The 24,259-nt window shown below is 39.8% G+C and overlaps 1 long non-coding RNA gene across 1 annotated transcript; it reads right to left on the bottom strand.

Moving 5' to 3' along the window:
* Nucleotides 1-15,518: 15,518 nt before the first annotated feature.
* LOC120733183 lies at nucleotides 15,519-21,536 on the bottom strand. The gene is made up of 3 exons (XR_005695753.1): nucleotides 20,479-21,536; nucleotides 16,293-16,394; nucleotides 15,519-16,089 (listed from the first exon to the last, which is right to left on the bottom strand). It is a non-coding gene; the product is annotated as an uncharacterized LOC120733183 (long non-coding RNA).
* Between the last annotated feature and the right edge of the window lie 2,723 nt (nucleotides 21,537-24,259).

Here is a 24,259-nt window from a genome sequence, read left to right as displayed (position 1 = left end):
GATAAATAACTATGAAACTGTGAAAATTCTACCTAAGTAGAAACTGTGAACACGTGGCTGCAAAAAAAATCTTTAGAATCTGTGCTGGCAAAAAAGTCAGTTGAGAGTGAGAGAGAGTGATATATAGTTTGTCAAGTGAACAGCACTCAATAGCTATTTCATGAAATTAACCTCCTGACAGTTGCAGAAACTTGAACAGTAGATTCCAGCATCCTTAAACATCGCTTCCCCTTTGTGACCCTGCTCTCAACACTGATAAGACCATAGTCACCTACACTGCCCTGACATTCCACCCACACACTACACAGATGCCTTGTTAGCTCAAGAAGAGGAAAAAGCAAAGGCACCGTCCTCTAAATTCAGGCAAAAGCATGAGATTAGCCAGTAGGCACTGATAATGTCTTCTGATATTTTAGAGAACAGTATTGCAAATCTCCTGTTTGTCTAATATTACGGTCCCTATGATGGCTCCTCCAAGCTTTATCTATTTCATTCTTATTCAAAGCTGCATTTGGAGGATTTGGTTCTTGATAGAATCGCTCTGCTCTAACCCCCTCCCTCCTCTCCACTGAGGCGTATTCCATGATTTACATTACCTATCAAATCTTCCAGTCTCTTGCTGTCAAATACTTTACACAGACTTCCAGCCTATACTGCAAAAGCTTAGGCCCTACCTCATCCTCACAGTGCATATATGCCAAACTGATGGGATTGGAGGGTGCAGCATTTTTTGCAGACTTGTTTCTGAAAAATAAGTCCAGTGTTTTGGAAACCTGTAACACTCGGGTAATCACATTGGTATGTAAAGTCCTGTTCAGACTTGGTTCAGACATGTGGAACTTTTTTCTCATTTTCCAAAGCTTCTCCAGTCCCAGCCACACAGTAAAAATGTATACAGTGTAAAACTATTGTATGCTCCAAGTCCACGCTTGCACTGGGAAATGAGGCAACTTGTGTGGGAGAGGAAATGCCTCTGAGGTGAAGCAGAACTCCGAATCGTCCTCTCTTACAGTTCGTTTCAGCAAAGCTGAAAATGCACTTATGGAATGGTCTTTCTTGGATTGTGAATATACACACATCCACATGAGAATTTCCACACTGTGTGCTCATATAGTGACCTTTAAATATTTCACTGTTTGTCAAAACCTGCACAAAAAAAAAAGAAAAAAAATGCTACTCTTATATAAAATATTGCACATAGCCATGTGGTGAAATCTGCATAAATCATGTCAGTGTTACTCAGACTTATATTACCCTTGGGAGGGCTATGTGTTTGAGTGCTGCGCAGTACCCCCTGGTCCATGTTGATTATATCAAACAATATGCAGCACGACTGGAATACATAAGGAGACTGGGCACACTCCCCCCGTGGCTAAAACTCTGCAAGAAGAAGCTTTATCTCAGGGCTCAGTTTAATACTCCAGACTTCGGAGAAGCCACCCTGGGGTGGATAGATAGGCCTTGTCATTGTTTTACTGGCTCACACTCCACAATGCAGCTGTATATGCTCCCCTGTGTGCCTCTAGTCAATGTAACGGTGCTACAAAATCGTAGAGCATGGATTTGTCATTCCAGATTTCACGTGTGTTTCATCTCCTAGCAGCCGAAGTGTAGTGAGTCACAAAAATGGATGTCATTTCATAAATGCCTCTGCATAAATGTAACTGTTTCATATCAGAATGAAAGAAAAAAAAAAAGATAATGAGTTTCTTTTTTGTGCCCTACTTCAAAGAGACACTTTGTCATTTGGTGCATGTTAATATGTTATTGTACGAACTTGTATGGATTCATACCTGTAGCAAAGGAACAGAGTGTGAAAGCGTATCTAGAGATAAGTAGCTAAATTAGTCGCAGATTTATATAACAAACTAATACAAGACATATACATTGCTCGGTGATCATGCATCAGTGCATTTCCATGTAATACTGTAATGCCTTAGAAGACTTATTTAATCTGTTTTCACACTCTAAAGGTCTTTCTCTTTCTCTGTCCGTCCCTCAGCCTTCAATCACATCCATCACGGTGAATGGCCGGTGGCCTGAAACAAGCTTGCCGCCATATAATGGATGGTTCCGATTAGCCGCTTCTGCGTATATGCTCAACGGAGGCATGGTGTGTTGAGCACTGTGAGGCTGGTGATTTGTTAGGCCACGTGTGGCGGTACAGTGGGGATGGATATTAGCGAGCCGTTTGGAGTCCCAGGAGAGCTGACTCCATCAGATCTGCAGGGAAATGTGCATCTATGTTTACTGATGCTCAGTTACCATACCCATGGCTCTTGCGCAAATAGCTTCCTCCCATACTTAAAAATGAGCTTTAGTTGCATCATGCATTGATCTGGAATTCCTTTTCCATCTCCCTTCCCCCAGTGTTTGTAAGGTTCTTTGTCAAGGCATCCCACTTCTCATGCTTCAGCTTGCTTTCCTGCTACATAGTTACACAAACTGCTCTTTTCTTTTGGTGAAAATTCAATTCAACTTCATTTCAATTCAGATTGTGCCAAGAAAGTCTGGATGAGTATTAAAGAAAGAAAAAAAATATGATGGGGACTTTCTGGAAAAAAAATAAAAACAGCTAAAAAGGGGGGAAAGTACATTCTTTTATCTGAAAGTGGGTCAGTAAACAAGAAGATGACACATGAATATATTTTGGTGAATAGCGCATGTTCAGATTTCTGGACAGCTGAGTATCTGTGTAACTCATCTCTAGTGGTGCAGACAATCCAAGGATGCCCCAGACCAAAGCATTATGGGAAAGGAAGAAAATGCATTTGAAGCTAGTGCTGGAGGAAAATCATCCCTAATTAAGAAAACCCTTGTGTGGTTTGTTTAGTGTGCTGCGCTGTGCTCTTACACGCATACGCCCCCCAAATTCCTTGCATCCTCTTATGTAATTCTGAACTGATTCCCTAAGAGAGAGCCTTAAAGGGATTTCCTAAGCACCTCTTGAAAGGAACATGTTAACGATAACAACACAGTATTATTTGTTCTTCATGTCACCTTGAGGGGCTTTCAAGAAGGGTCTTTCTGTTTGTTCCTTGGGAAACTAGCTACAGCTTCCTTCCAAGCTTCGCTGAATAATCCTGTGTGGATAAGAGTGAACGTTTGTGAAAACTCAGCTGTTTCGTTATGATTGAAATGATCAATAAACTTGTTCAAATAGTTGTCATGTCAGCCTATGTCATAATGGTCCTCATTAAAAAATTATCATATATACACTACATGGGGGGGGGGGGCAAAGACTTTCCAAAGGGGCCTCTTTACTCCTTCGGGTAAAGACATTAACTCGAAGAGGAGTTATTTATTAGAGAGACATGCAGCATCTTTCCATCCTGCTGACTCGGCTCTCTAGTGGCACTCCAGAGCATAAATCAGCAAACCCGGGCCTCATTCCCTAAACATTCATCTATATATCCCTGCCCCTGGCCCTGTGAAGTGCTGCAGTATGTGTCTATCATCTGTTGAAACCAAATCTCCATCCAAACTAACGTTTTCCAGTGTGATTACATTCTGGGAGTCAAATGGCTACTGTACAGCATAGCCTGGAGGGGTCCCCCTGGTGCTCAACTGTGACTCTCCTCAAAACACATCCCATCTGTGCTTGCTGCTGCATGACAAGCTAAATGGAGAGGAACAGAGTTTTGGGAAGGGGAGCAAAGATGCACCCAGCTGTTCTCCCCCATCAGATGAGCTGTGCCTGTCCTGGCTTCAGTTAGGGAATCGTGTTAATCCAGTACAATCCCACCTATCCTCTGAATGCTAATTCGCATTCTGGAAGACTTGTTTTCCAGCAAAAGATCAAGGATGAAAAGAACCAAAGTGTTGGCTGGTTGAGTGGGAACTTAGGAAGGGAGCATTGGCCATTAGCATTGTGGATGGATTACTAAACATCGTACTAGCACAGGCCAATAGCCCCTTGGATCAGATTCAAATTAAATTCTTGCATTCAGTAAAATGAAATTTTTGCAGCCAACTTGGAACACCTCTGGGCAATTACACAAACTGGACACTTCATTAGGTACACCTTACTTACTGCTGGGTTTGACCCTTTTTTTTGTTTTCAAAATTGCCTCAGGTCTTCACGGCACAGACACAACAAGGTGCTTGAAACACTCCTCAGACAATTTGGTCCACAGCGAAAAAAATAGCATCACACTGTTTATGCAAGGAAAGATGGATCAATACTTTAATGTAGTTTGTGCAAAAAGGTGACTGTAGCATCCAGATGCTGTAGCAGAAATTGGGACTAATCAAACCAGGAAACAGTTCTCCAGTCTTCTAATGTCCAGTTCTGTTGAGCATGTGCAAACTGTAGCCCCAGCTTCCTGTTCTCTGTTGACAGAAGAGGCACCTGGTCTGGTCTTACACTTCTGTGGTGTATCTACATCAAGGTTCAATAAGTTGTAAGTCCAGAGAGGCTCATTTGTATACTTTAGCATTAATTGAGTTATCTGATTTACTGCTGCCATTGCAAAACTGGCCGTTCTCCTCTGACCTCTGGCATAAAAAAGCAATTTTCACCCAGAGAGCTGCCACTCATTGGATAGTTTCTCTTTTTCGACCATTCTCTGTAAACCTGAGAGGGGAATCTGATCTGCCAGCAAAATCCCAGTAGATCAGCAGTTTCTGAAATACAGAGATCAGCCTGTCTGGCACAAACAACCATATCATGTTCAAAGCCCCTTAAATCACCTTTCCTTCTTGTTCTGATGCTGAGTCTCAGCAGATCATCTTGACCATGTCTGAATGCTCAAATTCACTGAGTTGCTGTGATGTGGCTGGCTGAATTAATAAGCATTTAAATAGGTGTAACTAACAGAGCGGCAGATGAGTATATTACCTTAATGAAATTGCGTTTCAGATATAAATGGAACATGAAAATAACATATACACAATAGTGAGTCAAATTTACATGACCAAACCATAAATAATTTATATAGCACTTTAAAAGCGACAGATGGCCGACCAAATTGCAGCAGAAATATAAAAAGTACAATAAGAACAATAAATAAATAACAATTTGATTAAACAGGGTTTAAAAAGTCTGCTGATTTTGACCTGAAATAGAATTTTAAAGAGCTGTTGCTGTTTTCCCATATATTTCAATTCAGACATTTCTAAGTCTCATATCTCCTCATCATACAATCTTTATACTAATATTTTACTACCAGCAATGTTGGGAAGGTTACTTTTAAAAGGTATTCCACTACAGATTACAGAATACACGGCCCAAAATGTACGTATTAAGTTCAGTTACTTAATCTGAGTAACGTATTCTGAATACTTTGGATTACTTGATATATTGTTATGAATGTACTATTGCTGTGTGATTTATTCTCATTACTGAAGGCTACTCGCCACCTAGCTGACATTGTTAGCTGGTGTTAGTTCATAGGCCACAGACTGTAGAGTTGATGGATAGCATTAACAACCTGCTAGCTGAAATAATCATGTGCAGTTCTGAAAGCAATACCAACTAGATTTTTAAATCTTAATATAAAATGAGTAACAGTAGGGTGGACATTAGGTAAAGCTTCACTTTTTGCAGTGATCTTGTATCGAAAACTATTTCTGTGTCAATAACATGTTTTCTTTCTGTTTGCTTTGAGAACTGCAGATGATCATTTGCAGCTAGCAGGTTGTAATGCAGCCTTCAGCAATAATAATAGATCACACAGCAAAACATACTGCCAGATGTTTCTTTAGGTTGGAGATGGAGTCTTTTGACACTGAAAGCAGCTCGGTTGCTGGCAAATAGTTTGCATTGCACGGTCAGATTTCTGGTCAGAACCTCTTATTGGATGTTCTGTTTGGCAATATGTGGAATTACAAAAAATTGAGAGGAGATAAAGAGGGGATAGTCTAACATATGACACAGGAAAAGACCGCCGTGTAATCCATTTATTTCAACAAAGTAACTGTATTCTAATTATCACTTATTTAAGCAGTAACTGTAACAGAATACAGTTACTCATATTTAGTATTTTAAATGCGTAACGCTGGTACATGTATCCCCAACACTGATTACCAGTAGTGCAGGAGTGCTGCACTTCGTTCAACACAAATTGATTTAGGAATGCCCATGGCTGCAGGGTATTTGAATTCAAATAGCTGATACTTGAAGTCATTACTTAAGTAATACTTAAGGTTATATGTGATTCATTGTTGCATTAAATGCATACATATAAATGTAAATGTTAGACTGAGTAAGCGATGAAGCAAAGAACCAAGTGTTTCAATGTGCGCCTTAACATATTTTTTATTCAGTTTACAAATGCCTCCACTACCAATACAAAAGTACAGAGGATGTACTGCAGCTGTCAAGGCCAAACCTGACTAACTCTACAAGAAAAAAAATGTTATGCTCAGAAAGGCTTTTCATTTTCTCATCTTCTCTAAAAATAGTTTGTGTTAAGATAAGGTCCCTGGGGGAACTTGTATAAAAACCCACTCCTTGCTCTTCCTTTTTTATGTTCTCCATTATTCTAGCAAAGCTGATAAAGTATTGACTTTTGAGCTTGTAAACCATTATGACCTTTAGTTGTTTTTCTGTGGAACAATCGTGGAAAGACAAAACAAAGACACCAAAAATTTACCAGTGACTGTTTACTCTGGCTGAAAGCTGGAAGGGAATTATAAAATATGCAAAAGTTACACCAAATGAATACTAAGAATAACAGTTACTGATTAAACTTTAATTTGAGCTTTTTATTCATATAAAAGTTTTGAAACTTGAGGATTGTCAGCAAGCTTTAGACAGCTATAAACTGATTCCTAACCTTGAAATATAATTTGTCAATAAATCATAACGAATAGCATTATGAATTTGAGCCTCTTTTTATTCGGTTGCATCCTAAGTGCTTTGGGTATTTTTTTGTAGAGCACTTTACTTCTCAAATGTAATATCTCTTTCTTCTCCGCCTTCTGAGCCTCCCCTAAAACATAAATCCACTCTAGACTAGCGTGCTCCGTAGTCCGCAACGATTCCACCGTCTCGCAGATTAAGGCAGAGTGATCCAAACAACTTGGCAACACTCTTCCTGACACTGCACTGATTTGCAAACTGATTACCATGTAAGAGGGGAAAAAACACAGCAGTGGATCTGTAGGGGTGTCATTTTTTTTCTAAAAAGGAAGCAAATGACACAGAAAGTGTAAAAAAGGCAGAAGATGGCAGAGCAGGGAGGAGGGAATAGAGTGAGGGAAGAGGAAAAAGGGGGAAAGGAAAGCTACAATACTACTGATTGGGATGATCTATCTGACAAGATGGGAACAAAATGGAGAGTCACAAAAGAAGATGGGTTACCTGCTTTTAGAAAAGAATAAGTGGGGATGGGAGGGGGAGTGATGATGATAAATTTGCAATTCCTTGCAAAAAGTAAAAAAAAAAAAAAGATGTATTTCAGTCAGCTTTTAAAGTACCTATAGTGTAGCTACTTTAAAATAAGACAAGGTCAAAAATAAAAACAGCATGCACAACAGACATGCAACACTTTGCCAGAAATAAATGTCATGGAAAAGATGGTGTTGCCATGTGGCTGTGGGGAGTCCTAATGTCTGCTTTTGTGTATTTGTGTGCAAAGCCATAAGCTTGCAGCCAACCTCCCAACATGGAGACGGGCCACAGTCCAGAGAGCTTAGGTAATTTGACAGATCGTGCCACTCAGGCTGGTGATGCTTGCAGCTCTCCCTTGCTATGGATTGTTTCCCCAAGCTTGTTTGGCCAGGCTGGCATGCCGACATAAGATGAATAGCGGCTCCTTCGCCCGGCCTGTCTGTCTCTGATCTGTCCTCGCTGCTCCAAGGTCAGCCAGCCGCAGAGTTGTGGAGAATAGGAATGTGGGCCTGGGTGGGCTGTTTGGCTGGCAGGCTGAGTGGAGAGAGAGGGATGGGGGCAGAAGCACCAGCAGAGGTGAGAGGAAGGTATATGTGTGTGTGTGTATTAAAGGGAGAAGATAGATTTCAGGGATTCTACAAGGAAGGTACATGACTTGGGTGTGAGCAGGTCTGCAAGTGCCCTGTCTTTGTTCTGTGTGTGCTTTTCTATTTTTGTGTGTGCAAAGAAAGAAAAGCGGTGAGAAATACATCAAACACCATCAGCATGCTGCTGTGATGGAGCCTGCATTCAGTTTGCTTGGCCACCTGCAGTTAAGTGCATTGGTCTCGCTTTGGTTTCCGCAGCCTCTTGGAATGGAAATCACCACAACTTCTTCTGTTTACCCAATGCTGCTGTTAGATGAGAAATCATCAGCCCTAATAGATAATCTGCAGGAAGAGATACAGGCTGTATTTCAGTCAGAAACACTTACCTACAAAAAAACTGAAATGGTTATGTAATTTTGTTGTTGGAAACCAGCTCAAGGTTTTGAGGATGCTCTTGATGAATATGAGCCGATCAGCTAATAAAAACATTCACTAACATATTATCAAACAAACAAAATGCAATTTATGAAACGGTTTTCAGCCGTTGAGTTTTATGTTAGGTGACTAAAACTGATTAAAGGGTTAAAGGAAAGCTAACCCAACACATGCTGGTCTTGGATATCCGGATCTTGAAAGTACGTGATGCATGTCTAATCACCAAAGTGACATCTTTTTTTTTTTTTTTTTTTTTATCTGGTCCTCACTGAAGCAAGGGAAAGAAAAGAAATGCAGGCTTGTGATGGATTGGATGTAAAGGAAAGCTTGAAATTTGGGAGACATGTAACTTATAGGTGTTTGAGCACAGGCCTCTTCTGAGCCATAAAACGTATCATTTTCAAACCAGATGCTCAAATAAACCAGAACACAATGCAGTGCTGTGGTATGGAGGTCATTTTTGGATGTGTGATTTGTTTTCCTGTGCTACCTGAGATCAAATTCTTTTTTTTTTCCCAGATTGTGACAAATTTGCTTTTGGCTGTTGTTGTTACTCTTTACACCCACTTGTTCAGATGTGGGTTTTATGTACAGTGTGTATCTCTGGCTCTAGTACCTTTCTGTTTGCATACCTGAGGGGTGTGTGTATGTGTGTGCGTGCATGTGTGTACATGTGTGTCTGAGTGAGTATGTGAGCCTCATGAGTGTACTGTATAAATGTCACTAGATCATCTCTTTGTGGATGCGGCTGAGTAAGTATAGCTCAGAAAAATCAATTTTGTGGCCCATAGGGGAAACATAAAACCACATTTTTTCATCATTTCAAGGCATGTTAGATAAGCTTTAGTCTTAAAGCGTGGCCCCTAAATCATGTGGCCATTTTTTTTAGAATAACGCTGCTGATATAAAATTAAAAATCCATGTACACTGCATTTTTTAGATTTTGAGCAGGTGACTGCTAAGTTAATTTAGGAAATTTGACAGATGGTACCACTCCTGTCGCTCCTCCCAGCTACTTTAATCAACTTTCCTTTTACATGTCATATGATTTGTATTGGGATGCTGTATTTATAGCAAACAATCTCTTGCTTGGGGACATGTGTTTCGAGTGGCCTCTTGAGCCTTCCAAGTTCCAGTAATGATGTTTTTCTGATGTGCAACATAGAGCCTCCTTATTTCATCAGCCCACACTTCACCCCTGTGCCTTTCACTTTTGCTCTTAACTTATTTCCCTCTCCTCTCTCTTCCACCATGCCCGCACCCCCTTGTTCAATCTCTGCACTGTCAGTTTGTGGCTCTCGCCTCTCCTTCAGTCATTGATCATGGTGGCAATAGTGTAGTGTTTGCTGGTCTGGAAATGTGTGGCTCAGCAGGGAAGGAAAGGAGATCAAACACTTTAATTACAGCAGACTTGTAGGTGGTGCCAGCTACAGGCAGCAGTCATGTAACAAGGACAGGTAGAAGAGAAACGCCTGGGAAAACACGGCAGCATCAGAGCAAATACCTCCTTAATCCAGATGCACTCACTCTCGCACCTGCACACATACATTGACAAACATCATAAATACCTTGCCATTCTTGTGCTCATATATCGTGCTGACATTGATGTGCCCTGAATATGTATCAAATATGAATGCTAGTGAAAGCTCTGCTGAACATATTTATAGGAGAGGGGATCAGTCACTCATGTGTGCAAACACCGCAAGTGCATTAGCATACATCAAGAGTCAAAAACCAGCATGTGCATAGCGTACAATGCATAAACATTCATGCAGTTCATCCATAGCTCACTTACTAATCAAACTAACAAGCTTCATTAGCCAGTCTTCCACTAAAGATTCATCATCCTGTAAGACCTAAAAACCTTTTGTCATCCAGCTTTTATCGCACCGCTGATTCATTTGTACGACCTGCGTCGATTCTGCAGAGAACTACATAGAACGGAGAGAAAGCCTGACACACACTGGCACTGTGATTGATGTCCTGTCTCGCTCATCCCAATGCTGATTCAGAGCTCCAGGCACTGTGGGAACCAACTCTCTACTTGACTGGTTTTTATTCCTACCAGGTAGTGCCTCGCTGTCACTCAGGACCCAGTCATGACTGCACACGGTGTCAACCAGCTGATCGGGCGGGTTGAGAAACCAGGACCTATAGTACTTTGAAGACTAGGCTCAAATGGTTGAATGAGGTCGAGAGATCGGGCTATGTGACCTAAAGGTTAAGAAATCAATATGGAATTGTAATCAGCTTTGGCAATGTGGTAACAGAGTGGGAGAGAGGAATAAGTGAGAGACTGATGAAATATAACAGATAGGATCAAGGAATAGGTAAATCATGAAAAGTCAACGGAGAAAGAGCGAGATAAAGAATGGGCACTCTAATTAAGATAGCTACACAAAGCCTTTTGCTGTTAGGATTAGGTTATAATTGTTTGGGCTGCTTTGTGGGTGTCTGCCTTAGAAAGCAAATTAACTCAATACTGATTTTAGTTCAGCCTGAGCAAAGTGTTTTCATTTTTCCTTGTGAAAAAACAGAAGTGCAATAAAACAAGTTGGCACAATGTAATCAAGGAGCCCAATCCTGCGTTATTGTTTGTGAACAGAATTGATATTTTAATTCAGATTCTCCACATATGTATTGCCCCTGACAAAGACATTGAGGACAAATTTAGAAAGATGTGTGAAATAATACTTGACAACTGACTGTTGTATTAATTTTGGTGTTTCATCATTTCACATTCTGCAATATTACTTTTTATCTGCTTAAATGTGGTGTTTCAACCATTCCCACAGAGACTGCCGAACACATATCAGCTTTATGGTTGTTTGGTCTGGCTTGCACCACAGAAATTGATTATTTTTTTTCATAAAGAAGCGAGGTCTTTGATATGGAGCATCAATTTTTCAGAAGTGTTTTTCTTTGATAAACAAGGGCCTTTTCCTCACCGGCTGAACACAGGCGCAGGTTTGGACCTAACCCAGTGCAGGCTGGAACGAGAGCAGTCAAAGAAATTATGGAGAAAATAGAGAGAGTGAGACAGAAAGATGGAAAAGGGGGGGTCTTGGAGGGGAACAGCTGAAGATGGAGGCAGCAGCGATGAAGAGTAGAGAATAAATATTTATTTCCTGTAATGTTTTTGCATGACAGATTCTATATTATATTTCAATGTGGTGCTGCACCTCAACCATGAGAAATGTGCTGGCAATGAATTGCACACGCCAATAAAGTACATTGGGGGATTTGGAAAGAAAGAGGAAGGGTAAACAGATAATAGAGCTGTGCAAGAGGGAGAAAGCTGTAAAAGATAAGTGAGAGAGGAAGCGAAGGAATAGGAAAGAAAGAAGAAAATAACTGAAATGAAAGGAGGAGCCGAGGGAGGAGATACAAACAAAGCGCCGACATCAGAAATTGACATCACGGGCACGGCAAATGGGACAACGTACATCAAGCAGATCACGATAGTGTACACAGGGAAAGATGGCAAAAGAATGAAAGAGAGATTTGTGGCCTGCGGAGTGAAGGGCATGAAATGAATTGATCCAGGGACCCACTGGAGTGTGCCCTGGAGGATATGTGCGGTTGGGTCATGGAGAGGAGTGGGCTGTGGGAGCAGGGATGGTTTGGGGCTCTATAGAGCCAGCTAAAAGAAAGAAGGAACAGACAAGGCCCATTAACTCAGGAATAGTAAGATCACCCAGGGAGGGGTGGCAATTTATATCTGCACTGACATGGGAGGGGAATGAGAATGTTTTAAATGGGAATCTGTAAAATCTTCTGTTTTCTGTATTTATGCCGTATCGCTTTTGGTGAGCTGCACAGTTTTGCACTATACTTACACCAACTTTAAGACACAATCTAGAGTTTCTTCTTAATATATGTAATTATAACAATATTTACTTTACACTTTGAGCCATGTGTAACAACTAAACTACAGAAATATATATAAAGAAAGAGAGGGCAGAAAGATTTTTTATCTCAGTATCTCATCATGTGAAACTAAGGATTGTTGGAATATTTTGCCATTGTTGGGAATTGTGTTCATTCATTTATGGTTTAATGACATTATTTAGCATCGTAATGTTGGTCTGCTGGTGAAAAAAACATGGAAAACCGGAAATAAATGTATGGAAACTACATGTGCAAATTTCAGGAAGAGTATGCAAATACTCATATAGAACTGTAGTGGCCATGATTTTCACACCAGCAAATTTTAACAGCATAGCCAAACATGTACAGTTTAACAAACTTATGTGCTTTATCAACAATTAAAAGAAATTATCATATACAATCTTTAAAACCTACATTACAGTAAAGACATAAAACCAGCCATGTGGGACCACAAACCAGAGTATTCCTGTGGTAGGTACTTCAAAAATTGGGAGGAACATAGGGTTACGTAAAAGAGTGGATGAAAATGTACACTGCTGGATTTATCCTCTAGAAAAGTTGCCATCTGAAGGAGAGAAGAGAGTGCAAGGTGGTGTCAGGGGAGAGCATAGCAAGGCAGTATCGAACGCTAGTCTGTAGGATGACTTTGGAAATCAAGAAGGAAGAGGGTGAAGGCAGAGGCGAGGATTTAGTGGTGAAAGTTGAAGAAGAAGAATGTTGTGCTGAATTCAGAGAAGAGTTGAGAAAGACTGTGTGATGGGGAAGAGTTACCAGACAACTGCGAAGGTACAGCTGTACTGCTGAGGGTAACTGCCAAGAAGGCGTTTGGTGCCTTTGGAAAAAGACAAGAAGAGTCAGTGGTGAAATGAGGAAATACAGGAAAATATTCAAAGGAAGAGGTTAACAGGAAGCCCTGGGGCAGACTCAGGACACGCTAGAGAGATTATATCTCTCTGCTGGCCTGGGAACGCCTTCCCACAGACAAGTGGAGGAGGGGAGAGGGAGGTCTGGTTTTGTCTTCTTAGGCTGCTTTTTTTTTTTTGTTGATTTTTGTTTAAATATCTGTAAATCAGTTTGTAAAACCATACATTTAGACACACAGTGTGGTTTTTTTTTGTTTGTTTGTTTTTTACATGGACATCATATATTTTATCTGTCTGTATTTTACATATAGCTGGGACCTTACACCAGATTGTGTTCACTCATCAACAATTAATAGAACATAACATTTGTGTGCAGTTATCAGTTGGTAATAGGTTCTCTAGTGTGTGAGATAAACTGTGAGTAATAACACATACATTTGTATTTTTACATAATTATATTAACATAATATTGCCAGAGTTTAGCGATTTAAGACTTTGGCTGGTTCCTAGCTTCAGACTTTTAATGCAGACAGAAAATATGTGGATGGTACACCACAAGGAGCACATGTTTCAAACTGAGTTACAAATGTGATAATGAATGAATAATAAGAAATAATGAAATATATAACAAAGACAGACTGGAATAGGGGAAAAATCCAATTCACAAAAGATTAATTTAACTGGGGTGTATCAAGTGGTTTGTAATAATTGCAGTGCTCGATTTTAGTTTAATCTGCAGGGAATCTGTCACGTCTACTCTTTCAATATTCCTTGTGCCAGGAAAAGTGGTGGCAAATGGTGGTGAAATCAATGAAGGCATTTGTGTTTTGCTGAATCAGACAGATGTGAACCTGCAGAAACCTGCATTCAGACTTACAGTTAAAGAGAAGGAGTTATAACTGTGGCGTTATCGCCAATATACGATAACTACAGTTTTCGATTCCTTTTAGCCACTTCTACTTACTGTTTTAGTTTGCTGTTCTATATTGTTAAGTCACTTCTGACTCAACAACTCCATGTTTAACTGTGGGCAGCCACATTCATGCACACACAATCTGATTGTAGGCTTCCTGCCCAGTGTGAAATGATGGCAAGCCAAATTATTTGAGTGGCTAGTGAACACATCCGAACACCCAGGAAGCCAGAGGGAGGCAGCTGTTTTACTGAGGAGTTGGCTGACTAAAGTGTGGCAAAAGTGCCAGTGAATATTGGACTTCATTCAACAGGTGGTGAGAAAGAGACATCCAACTGAACGCTTATGTTGCTCTGTTTCTTCTGTATGTGTAAGCAATGCTTGCTAAATGTTTTCTAACACATTAACACTTTGATAAATGAACTCTTTATGAGAAATGTTGCTCTGAGCTTGATTTAGAGTCTGATTTCTGTGTACTACCCATCAAACTAATTCGCACACCATTAATTTTGCCATCCAAGTTGAAGGTGTCTAACAAAATGCACTGATTAGAACGTAATAATAATGACAAGGACAAACTCAGTCCAAAGCCTTTGCAGTTTGTTCACATTGCAGCCTTGCACTATATATGCACACGAGTTTGCCCATGCACTTAAATGCCGTACAACACTGAGAGGAAGCACTGATGTGTGACAGACTTGCCTGATGGCTGGCAATGTGCTTTGCAGGCCATATCAATGGAAGTGTCTTCCTTGCTTCCCCTAAATGCACTCAGACAGTGACAAAGACAGAGGCTGCAATCTGAATCACTGAAATGGACAGCCTTAGGACGCTGAGTGAAAGTCAGACAGTTTAGTGGAAAGTAGTTAGAGACTGAAGCCTAGTCTCCCGGATCCTGGTGAAACAGGTGAGTGTTGCAGTGGTGCAGAAGCTGACATATGCCAAGGTGGAGGGATAAGACCTCCTGGCTTCAACGTCATCTGTCGCCATTAGAAAATATGTGCCCATGTGGTCAAAAGAAAGAAAAATTATAGAGAAAGGGCAGAAAACCTAGGGAAGAAGGAAATGCAGCTCTGTATTCAGAAAGATAGGCTTGTATATTTCATAATCCAGAGCTGACAATCTAAACTATCAGTAGTACTCAACATAAAAGTGAAAACTTACTTAAACCTTACCAGCTTGACATTTAAAATTGTCTTTATAGTCGTGGATGTTGGATCTTTTTATCAGAAAAACTAAAGAGACTCAATGTTATTTAATTTCAAAGTCTTAAAAGGTCTCAACCACTGTGCAGTGTCAAGGTACATTATTGTGAGGTCAAGCTGGCACTTAATTGATATATATATATTTGATAGAAATGCTGCATATTCCTTCCCTAGATTAAAAAGAAGCCATGCATTAAAGAAGCTTGATTCATTAGACATTTGTACTAACAAAGACAGATATTTTACCAGACTGCAGTTATATTCAATATACCCAATTCTCTATGTCCCTTCAACTTTGCTCTTTTGGTACACTCTCACTGCTGTGATATAAATTTCAGATGGTGCACTCACCTGCAGTCTAAAAACAACTGGCCCTTATCTGCCCACTATCAAATGTCCAGCAAACACGATTAGAAACTGGCAGGTGAACATAGCGGTGCATTCAGCAGCTAAGTGGCTAGGTATTTCCCTCAGCACCTGGTGGCAACCAAAACCAGGAGTAAATGAGAACTATTACTTCATGCTCATGAGACCTCTGTATCAAATTATAAATATTGTTGTGTTCAAAGGTTGTTTTCCTGTCCCCAAATGTCCCCAGAATCAGTTCAATAAGGACAGATCATTCGAAAGAATTGGACATGATTTATAGAAGAACAGAGTTTGAGTAAAAAGTTGTTTGGTGATTATGCCAAGTTACACAGCAGAGTGGAGTCCAAAGTGGTAGAAGTAGGTCAGGACCCCCCGGAATCTCGACACTGGTTGTAGCGGAAGAAATGTGGCAGGTGGAGACTTGGATGAGGATCTCTAACTGGCCAGAATGAGCTGGAGGCGGGAAGGATGCAGGTTGCACGAATGAGACCTGACAGGTGGAATGACACTGCCTCTGAGTTGTGGAAAATGCAATTAGAAAGACAGTAACGATAGCTGGTAACTTGGTGGGAATTGCATTACCAAGCTTAGAAAACATTTATAGGGACCAGGCAAATAACATTGTGAGTGATTTGAGACACCCATTTGCCTCCTCCTTTGAATTTCTACCATCTGCACAGTGCTGTTGCTCACCCATTGTTCACCAAAAACAGGTCCAAACGGTCTTTTATTCCTCAAGCCATCAAACTTCTGAACACGAGCAACACATAGGCTGCCAAGCTGGCCAAAATCGTCCTTAAAATACAAGGAGAGTGAAAGCCTCAGTACATCATGTGCTTTATGTTTTTTGTTGATTCATTTTTTTTCTTTTCCTTTTTGTCCTGTCCTGTCCATGCAGCAACCAGAATTCTTGCATGAAGGCCAAAAAATTCCCAACAGATTAACTTTTCCAAGTGGACCATTATGGCATTTGCTATAATGGTCCTCTTAATAGTTATTAGATCTTTATTAGGAGTTTTTTATTTTGAGTTTTTACAATTACAGCGGACAAGACTGGGAGATGGAAAAGAAAAGAATAATGAAAGAGAAGTTGGAGAGAAAGTTAACAGAAGGGGAGGGAGAGGGAAAATGGAGAAGAAGATGGATAGAGAGAGAAGACAACAACAACACAGCTGACAAACCACAGCAACAACCGACACATGCATTAATTATAGTAAATAATAAATATTAAATGTTCCTGAACAGAATACTTGTTTTACTCATTTAGTGAGTAAATGAGCCTCAGTCATTTGGCATTGTAACAGATGAGGTTCCTCTTGCTAAACACCTTGGCCAGCATACACTATGAAAAAGTCGGTTTCTTCTATAGTAGATTAACAAGGAATGGCGTAACCATGATGGAGAGGAGACAGCAGCTCTGACCATGTTCGGTCTAAGTTGAGCAGGTGCAGGCTCACCAGCACTTTCAGGTTAGCATCTATAAGAATGTCTGAATCTAGCAAATGTTGACAGTTAACCATGTCACCCAATGCTCAAGCCTTTTTAATTCAGTTTGTTTTTTGCTATTGTTACATTTTAATATACTTAAAAAAAAAATTCATTTGTAGATCAGTGTTTCTGAGCTCATGAGCAACAATTTTTTTTTCAGGACAGCCGCTATAAACGTATGATTTATAGGATATGATGCTGGACATTAAACAGAATATAAAGCACTTATAATGAGATTAATCTTAAACATATACTGAAGCAGTAATGCTAATCCATTTAACACCGATTTAAGTCTTCAGCCAGGATGGAGTGCAGAAAGGTGAAGACGTCCTGGTGGGGTACTGACAGGCAGCACAACGGGGGTCGTTTCTGCTTGCCTTTGTGTAAAAGTCACTGCACGCCACTGACATGGTGTATACAAATGTGTAATGATTTCTGCTGTAATCAAATTTCTTGACGGGAACAAATAAATTGATCTAGCTATTATTAGAAACACATGAAACAGAGACTGATTGGTTCACAGAACACAGAAAACGATTGGGCCAGAGTGATGACGACAGAATTACGTTGTTATTATTAATGTAGATAAGGGTAAAGAGTTAGACTTCTGCTAATTAAATCAAAATTAATTTCAACATTTGGTAGACTAAAAATATTCCTCAGATTACAGAGCAAGCTTAGCTTCAACTTTACAGATGCAATAAGTAAACTTTTTTTTGTCTGTTTTTCCATCCTTTGGGGGCCTATGCAACGTTCTTCAGTGGCTTACAAAAGTAATTTTCACTAAATCTAAAATATTCTGTCATCACCAAAGGCTTCCCTTGCAGAGCCTGAAATAAAGCTGGATGAGAAAAAGAAAAAGTTCATTCAGCAGAGCCAAACTTCAAGAAATCACACACACTCGAGCACATAGGCGCTACACTTTATCATTCAAGTAATGCAAGCAATTTCTCGTTTTATTTGTACTCCCCCCAACCCCCTTTTGATGACAAGCTGCAAAGCCAGGCCCTTACATGACACACTTTCTTTTTGAGCCTATAACACCTTATAACCCCTCTTGAGTTCCAATTTATTATCAGGCAGCCGAATGAATAGTAGTTGAGGGACTTACAACCTATGATGTTCCCTTTCTTCCTTTTGTAGTCAAGGTAAAAAGGACACAGCTCAGCAATAAAGCCGTAAAGCTAATCACAGCTCAATGTGTGCCCAGCATGCATTTAATACATTTACTGCGCAATCTACATTGTGCCTCTACCCATCCATGCACTTTTATAGGTGGACTTAATAATTAAAACAAATTTGAGGACGTTGTTCTTTAGTATAACACAATTTAATTTACTGACTAGAATTTCCAATTAACTTCTCCCACATCAAAACAAAATGTTTAATCATTTGTGAATTAAATAACATATTTGGTCCTCTTTTCTTTTATACCACAATATGTATCTGTTTGGAGAGTTTGGCCTGTCAAAAATGCTACTTAATCTGCCTCCCTCTCGATTTAGTAAAGACCTCGCTTCACCTCCATCACTGCACTGTGAAACATTTTGTTCTGAATACAGAGCCTTCGGCTTCTGCCCAGTGTCTGCCTATTTTTCTTTTTTCATTTACTTCTTTTCTTCTCTTTTGCCGCAGGGCACAGCATGTCATTGTGCATAGCCGGTATTGCTGACAGAGTGTGACGTTTAGGTGAGAATGCACAATGGCCTTGCAGGTCACTTTTATTCATTATCAAACTTAGATCACAGTGAAATATTCAGCACAGCTCTTAATACGCGTCACCTGCATTGTCACTGTCGAGGTTGAGTCAAATCTCCCGAGTGTAATATCTGCCAATAGCCAGATGAGCTGATCACTTATTCTGAAATTACTTTCCACCTTCCCCAGAGCTCTCCTGTTGTGCTTTGAAATTATCTCTCTGGGTTCTAATATGCTGCTTTCAGAGGTAATCTAACAACATTACAATGTTAAATTGCTTTTGCTTAAGACTTGTGGAAGTGGTCACTATAATAAATCATTTTCTTTATGCAATGAAGTCAAATGGATGCTTTTGTTGTTAGTGCAGTTACTTTACAATCACTGCTGAGAAGGTGCAGGTGTTTGCTTTGACTTATTTATTCCGTATGAATATATGAAATGTAATCACTCAAAATAAATATTCTGTTTGTTGACAGCCACTGCGTCTCCTACATTAATATTCTCGAATGTGACCAAATTTAGATCCAAATAGTCAACAATTTGATCGGTGCAAAAATTCAGTGGGCGTGGCTTTTCACCATGCTGGGTTAGGTGGCAGTTTTAGTGGTGTAGCTAAATCCTATTAATTAATTTACTCATCACATGGATTATATTGGAGCAATATACACACACACATATCTATCTATCTATCTGTGTGTGTGTATCTATCTATCTATCTATCTATCTATCTATCTATCTATCTATCTATCTATCTATATATATATATATATATATATATATATATATATATATGATGTATGCATTCAGTTCATTAGGACTAGAAGACTGTTTTCTCCTACTGATGTGTGTGCAGTGCAGCAAATGAAGGATACTAATGCGTATGCTCTACGGGCCTTAAATTGAAGAGTCCAGCATCCGGTATTCATTTCTGCATAATACATTAATAATGAGTCCTTGCAGGCAGTGAGGGTGATGGTGTTAGCTTTTGGTTAGACCAATCTATAATGTAGGTACGCTTTTTATTATTCTGATTTGATCTGAATCACTAGGTGTGTGAGCGTTGAGAATGACTCAGGAGGTTTTGAAATAACAAAAATGAATAGGCCTAATAATGTTATACATGAGATGATTAAGTTTAGATGTTATTAAATACAAACTGTAATTTAGGCTGATGATAAGCATTTGAGTTTATTTTAAATCCATGTTTTTAAGAATCTATTCTGTACACATGTACTTTTGAATATAAGAATATGAAGGATGGATGTGACCACCATGACATTTGTGATCTTTAAAACTTTTCATTTGAGCCTTATGGCATTGACAGACCATATTTAAATGAGAGGGTGGAATGCTAAGTTATCAACTATCAAGTTAGCAAGCTGCAGCTATTAAGTGTATTATGAGTACAACGCAGACTATTAAAATTTCATTTTCACACACCAAAACATGACCACAGACTTCTTTGTGAGAGTATACTTCACAGCAAGTTGCATTACTTCCATTAAAAAGCCATCAGCGCCACAAACACAGTGGAGAGGTCCAGCTCAATTACTTAAATTAGAGGACTTAGAGCTCAGCAGACAGCTGTTGGCTACATTTACTCGTGTCGGCACACCTGACATTTTAACACACCTAACTATAAACCTTGAAAAATTCCAAATATAGGGATTTACACACAAAAAAAATAACTCACACACTGTACATTTGTTGTGAAGGGCCAAACCAGCTATAGCTGAAGTTCTTCCCTGGAGTTGGACTTTTTAGAGGCAGTATCAAATCATCATTTCATGTTGAATTGCTGCTTTTGGGACTTCTGCACTGGCTTCATATTCATTCATCCAGCCATCCATTACTGTCTGCCACTGGTCTATCTGTGTTTTGATCTTTTGTGTTGGAAGTGCAGAAGCTCTCCACCCCTTTAGGGTGGAATTGGAGCCTTTTCCACTCCCTGGCTGGACCACCTGTGCCTCATCAGTTTAATCAGCTGCAGTGCAAAGGGACCAGCTCAGCCACTCAGACCTTGTCAGATTATCACTTAACTCAGTGTGCTAAACAGGCCAGTCTCTTTGCTGATCCTTTTGTAATAATTTCCTTTGAGAACAAACAATGTGTTCATTATCTCTAGTGTCTGCCTCTGCCGGTGGTTTACTCACCTTTCTCATCATACTCACCTTTCTCCACAGAATGTTGGTTATCTCTCTTTCCTTAACCAATCGGACACTCAACTGCTTCCTTCACTGATCGTCCTCCTCAAACTAACACCTGCCTGCTCACTCTCTGATGGCTCCTTTCTCACGATGACAGTACTCCTCGCTGGCGCACTGGCGATGCACTTTGCCCGGTGCAGTGGAAACCGTTATTGCGTGCCGCAAGCAATCGACCCTTATCCCCTCTCCACCATAAGACTCATGTTTGTGTGTTTTGTTTGTGTGTGAACCACAAGGACCACACTGCTGTCCTTGTGCAGTTCTTGCGCTTGAGTCCATTAGCCTCCGGTTTAGCCGGTCACGACACCATCCATCCATCTTCTTCCGCTTATCTATGACCTACCCCAGCTGTCATAGAGCATGAGATAAGGTAGACTCTGGACAGGTCGACAGTCTATTGCAGGGCTAACACAGGGAGATAGACAACCACTCATACTCATAGCCAACTAAATGCCTTCTTACTGTACCAGAGAGAAGCCACACAGACACAAGGACAACATTGATCCCTTATTGCTAATACGAGGAATTTGGAGTTATAATAACTACATTTGTTTAATTCAGTTTGATCTATTTTACAGTTGCATTAAGACAACTGAAAAGAGCCCCATTTTGTGAACAGCCTTTGACCTCTGATGGGTGAGTATGTCTGATGAATGAATAATAAGCACACCCTAACTGGTCAGATGTCTTTTTGAGTTTGCCTTTGAACTCATTTGTGTAACAATAGCTAGAATATATGTTCCTGTTTCATGACTTCTGTATTTCAAACCTATAATTACTTGATATCTTTTTCTCTTGTGTATGAAAACGTTGCCTGTGATTCTATAGGTTGTGGTTCAAGTCAGACCCTAACTTGTATCAGATCTCTTGTGACCTCATATTAATTTGAACTCCTTCCTAAAGTTACTTACAGCTAGTTAAAAATACTTATTATAAAAAAAGAAACTAAGATATTTATTCAGCTGACAGTTAGACTGTGTAACTGGACACCATAGTCAAGCTAATTTTGCCACATGGATGTTAATGAGTTAAACATATTTTTCTCTGGCAGTAAATTATAAGGGTTCAAGATTGTGTGACTCACAAACCATTTGGAGCAAACTGAAGCCACACTCTTAGTCAGAAAAATGAGGGAACTGAGTTCAGCAGGGAAATGCATCCTACTTGGATGGAAGACCAGCAGTGCATCTTGAAGCTAAGCTTTTGGAAGCAGCCACCCAGAAGTGGTGCCTGAAGCTAGAATTATACTGCTCCACTCTCAGAGTCAATCTTTGCTGTGGGGAAATTGGCACTTTTGGCCTCCTTAAGCAGGCTCAGCATCCAACACCTGCTGCAGTCTTGGGTTACAGGTGCATTTCTGTCCCTTTAGGGCACTAGTTAGCAGCTCAGCCCATCTTCCCAAGACAGGAATGATGCAAACTCATGTCAAATGTTATCTGAAAGACAACAGAATCCATAGCATGAGATTAGTGATTATTTGAAAATGCATTTGACATGTACAAGCATGCAAGCTCTTGGGAATATAATGAGCTATTTTGCATATAAAATACTTTTTGTCACCCACATTTTTCATTTAGTGTATCCTGGGAGTATATCCCCATTTGAATTTTGTGATTTTTATCACAACGCAATCAGCAGAGCAATGTGCTTATGCAACTGCCTTAAAAAAAAAAAAACATGTCTATCTGGAAAACCTTGAGAGAAATGTTTTTCTCAAGGCAGCTTTTTCATTGCCTTCACAGTGAGAAACCTTTCACAGCAAGCCTTAAATGCTTGGGCCTGAACATGAGGGCCATCACTCACTGACGCCTTCTGCCAAAGCCACTTTCTACCGATGAAGCTTGGCACATCTTCTTTTTAAAAAAAAGTCAAATTCTAAGCAGTGTTTTTAGAGTGTCAAGACCTTGTGTCACGTCAGTTCAAAGACAAAGGACCAGAGGAGTCCCAGAGAATCAGATTCTCCACTTTTATTCTGTCAATCACAAGACAGCGTCGCAAGCATTTCTGCTGTGGAAGGATTTTTTGAAGGCACTGGAGGGAAAAAAAGGGGACACAGAACGAGATCAGTGAACACTTCTCCACTTTCCCAGGGAGGACTTCTCCAAAGGTCACAGTGCCCATTCACACACCAATTTACATTGAGTAGCACTCTCCACAGTTCTTCTGCGCCAAGAGTTTTGCCCAGAAAGCCCGCCATAAATCAGTCATGGACTGAATCCAGCATCAAGTAAAATCTAAAATCTCTTCTTCCATATAGACAGTAGCTGCAAAGGAAGCTTTTTTTTCTTGAGATATTTCTTTGTGATGTTAGATATCGCTTGGTTTTGCTTCTCTAAGTTTAGTTTGCAATTGATGTAGATCAAAGCACAGAACATTTCACAAAGAATCAGACTGAATCCCAGCGGTCACTTGAAAGCACTGACAAAATCAGTAAATAAAGAGTGATGATAAATTCTCCTGACATTTATTCAGTTAATCTGTGTTTGAACATTGTTGAGCTGTTTGTATGATTAATATATCACTGCACGCTTGTCTTAATTGAGGTAAAGTGAACAATTATTATGATGATCAAGTCAGAGTTAACCCTCTGTTTTGCTGTCTTCTTTTTGTTGCTCAGCACCTTCAGTTGTTTTCCCAGGACACCAGATATTAGACTTGCATGTGCATCTCAGCCAGCTGAATATATGCATACTACAACACATGCAAGATCATGAATATGAAAACTGAGCACACCAGGTGGTGAGAACCTAACAGTGATGTATGATTTTTCTTAGTATATATGTAACAAATGTGTAGTCATGTGGAACTCGGCACCAGAGCAACTGCTTCAGCATCACCACATAGACAAGCAGCATACAGAAAAGCCATTATCGTCTGTCATCACTCTCATAGTTATTGTTTAGACGTTTTTGTTGCCAATCCAGAAGGTGTGTTATCTTGCTGTGATAAACAGAAAACAACAAGTATGTAGTACACTTCAACCTTTTCAAGTGAATAAGTCAGTGAAGAGTTTCTGTGAAGTTATTAAATGCTATCCTTGAAAATGTTTAGTAGAATGAAGTTGATATTGTGAAAAGTTGATGTTTTTCCAACTCCAATCAAGTCATTGTTAGTACTTATTAATTACCTTAGTACTTGTTTAGTGCCTTATTAAGTAGTTTTGTTCTCCAAACCTAACCAAAAGACTGACATTGTGAAACATTAATTTTAAAATCAGGTGTCAAAGTCATGTCACTGTCATTATACTGATTAGTTGTGGTAGAGGTT

This window comes from Simochromis diagramma, unplaced genomic scaffold (assembly GCF_900408965.1).
Source record: "Simochromis diagramma unplaced genomic scaffold, fSimDia1.1 OVJJ01000361.1, whole genome shotgun sequence".
Lineage (NCBI taxonomy): Eukaryota > Metazoa > Chordata > Actinopteri > Cichliformes > Cichlidae > Simochromis > Simochromis diagramma.
The sequence above is the reverse complement of the archived record's forward strand: the minus strand, read 5'-3'. Positions and strand labels throughout refer to the sequence as shown.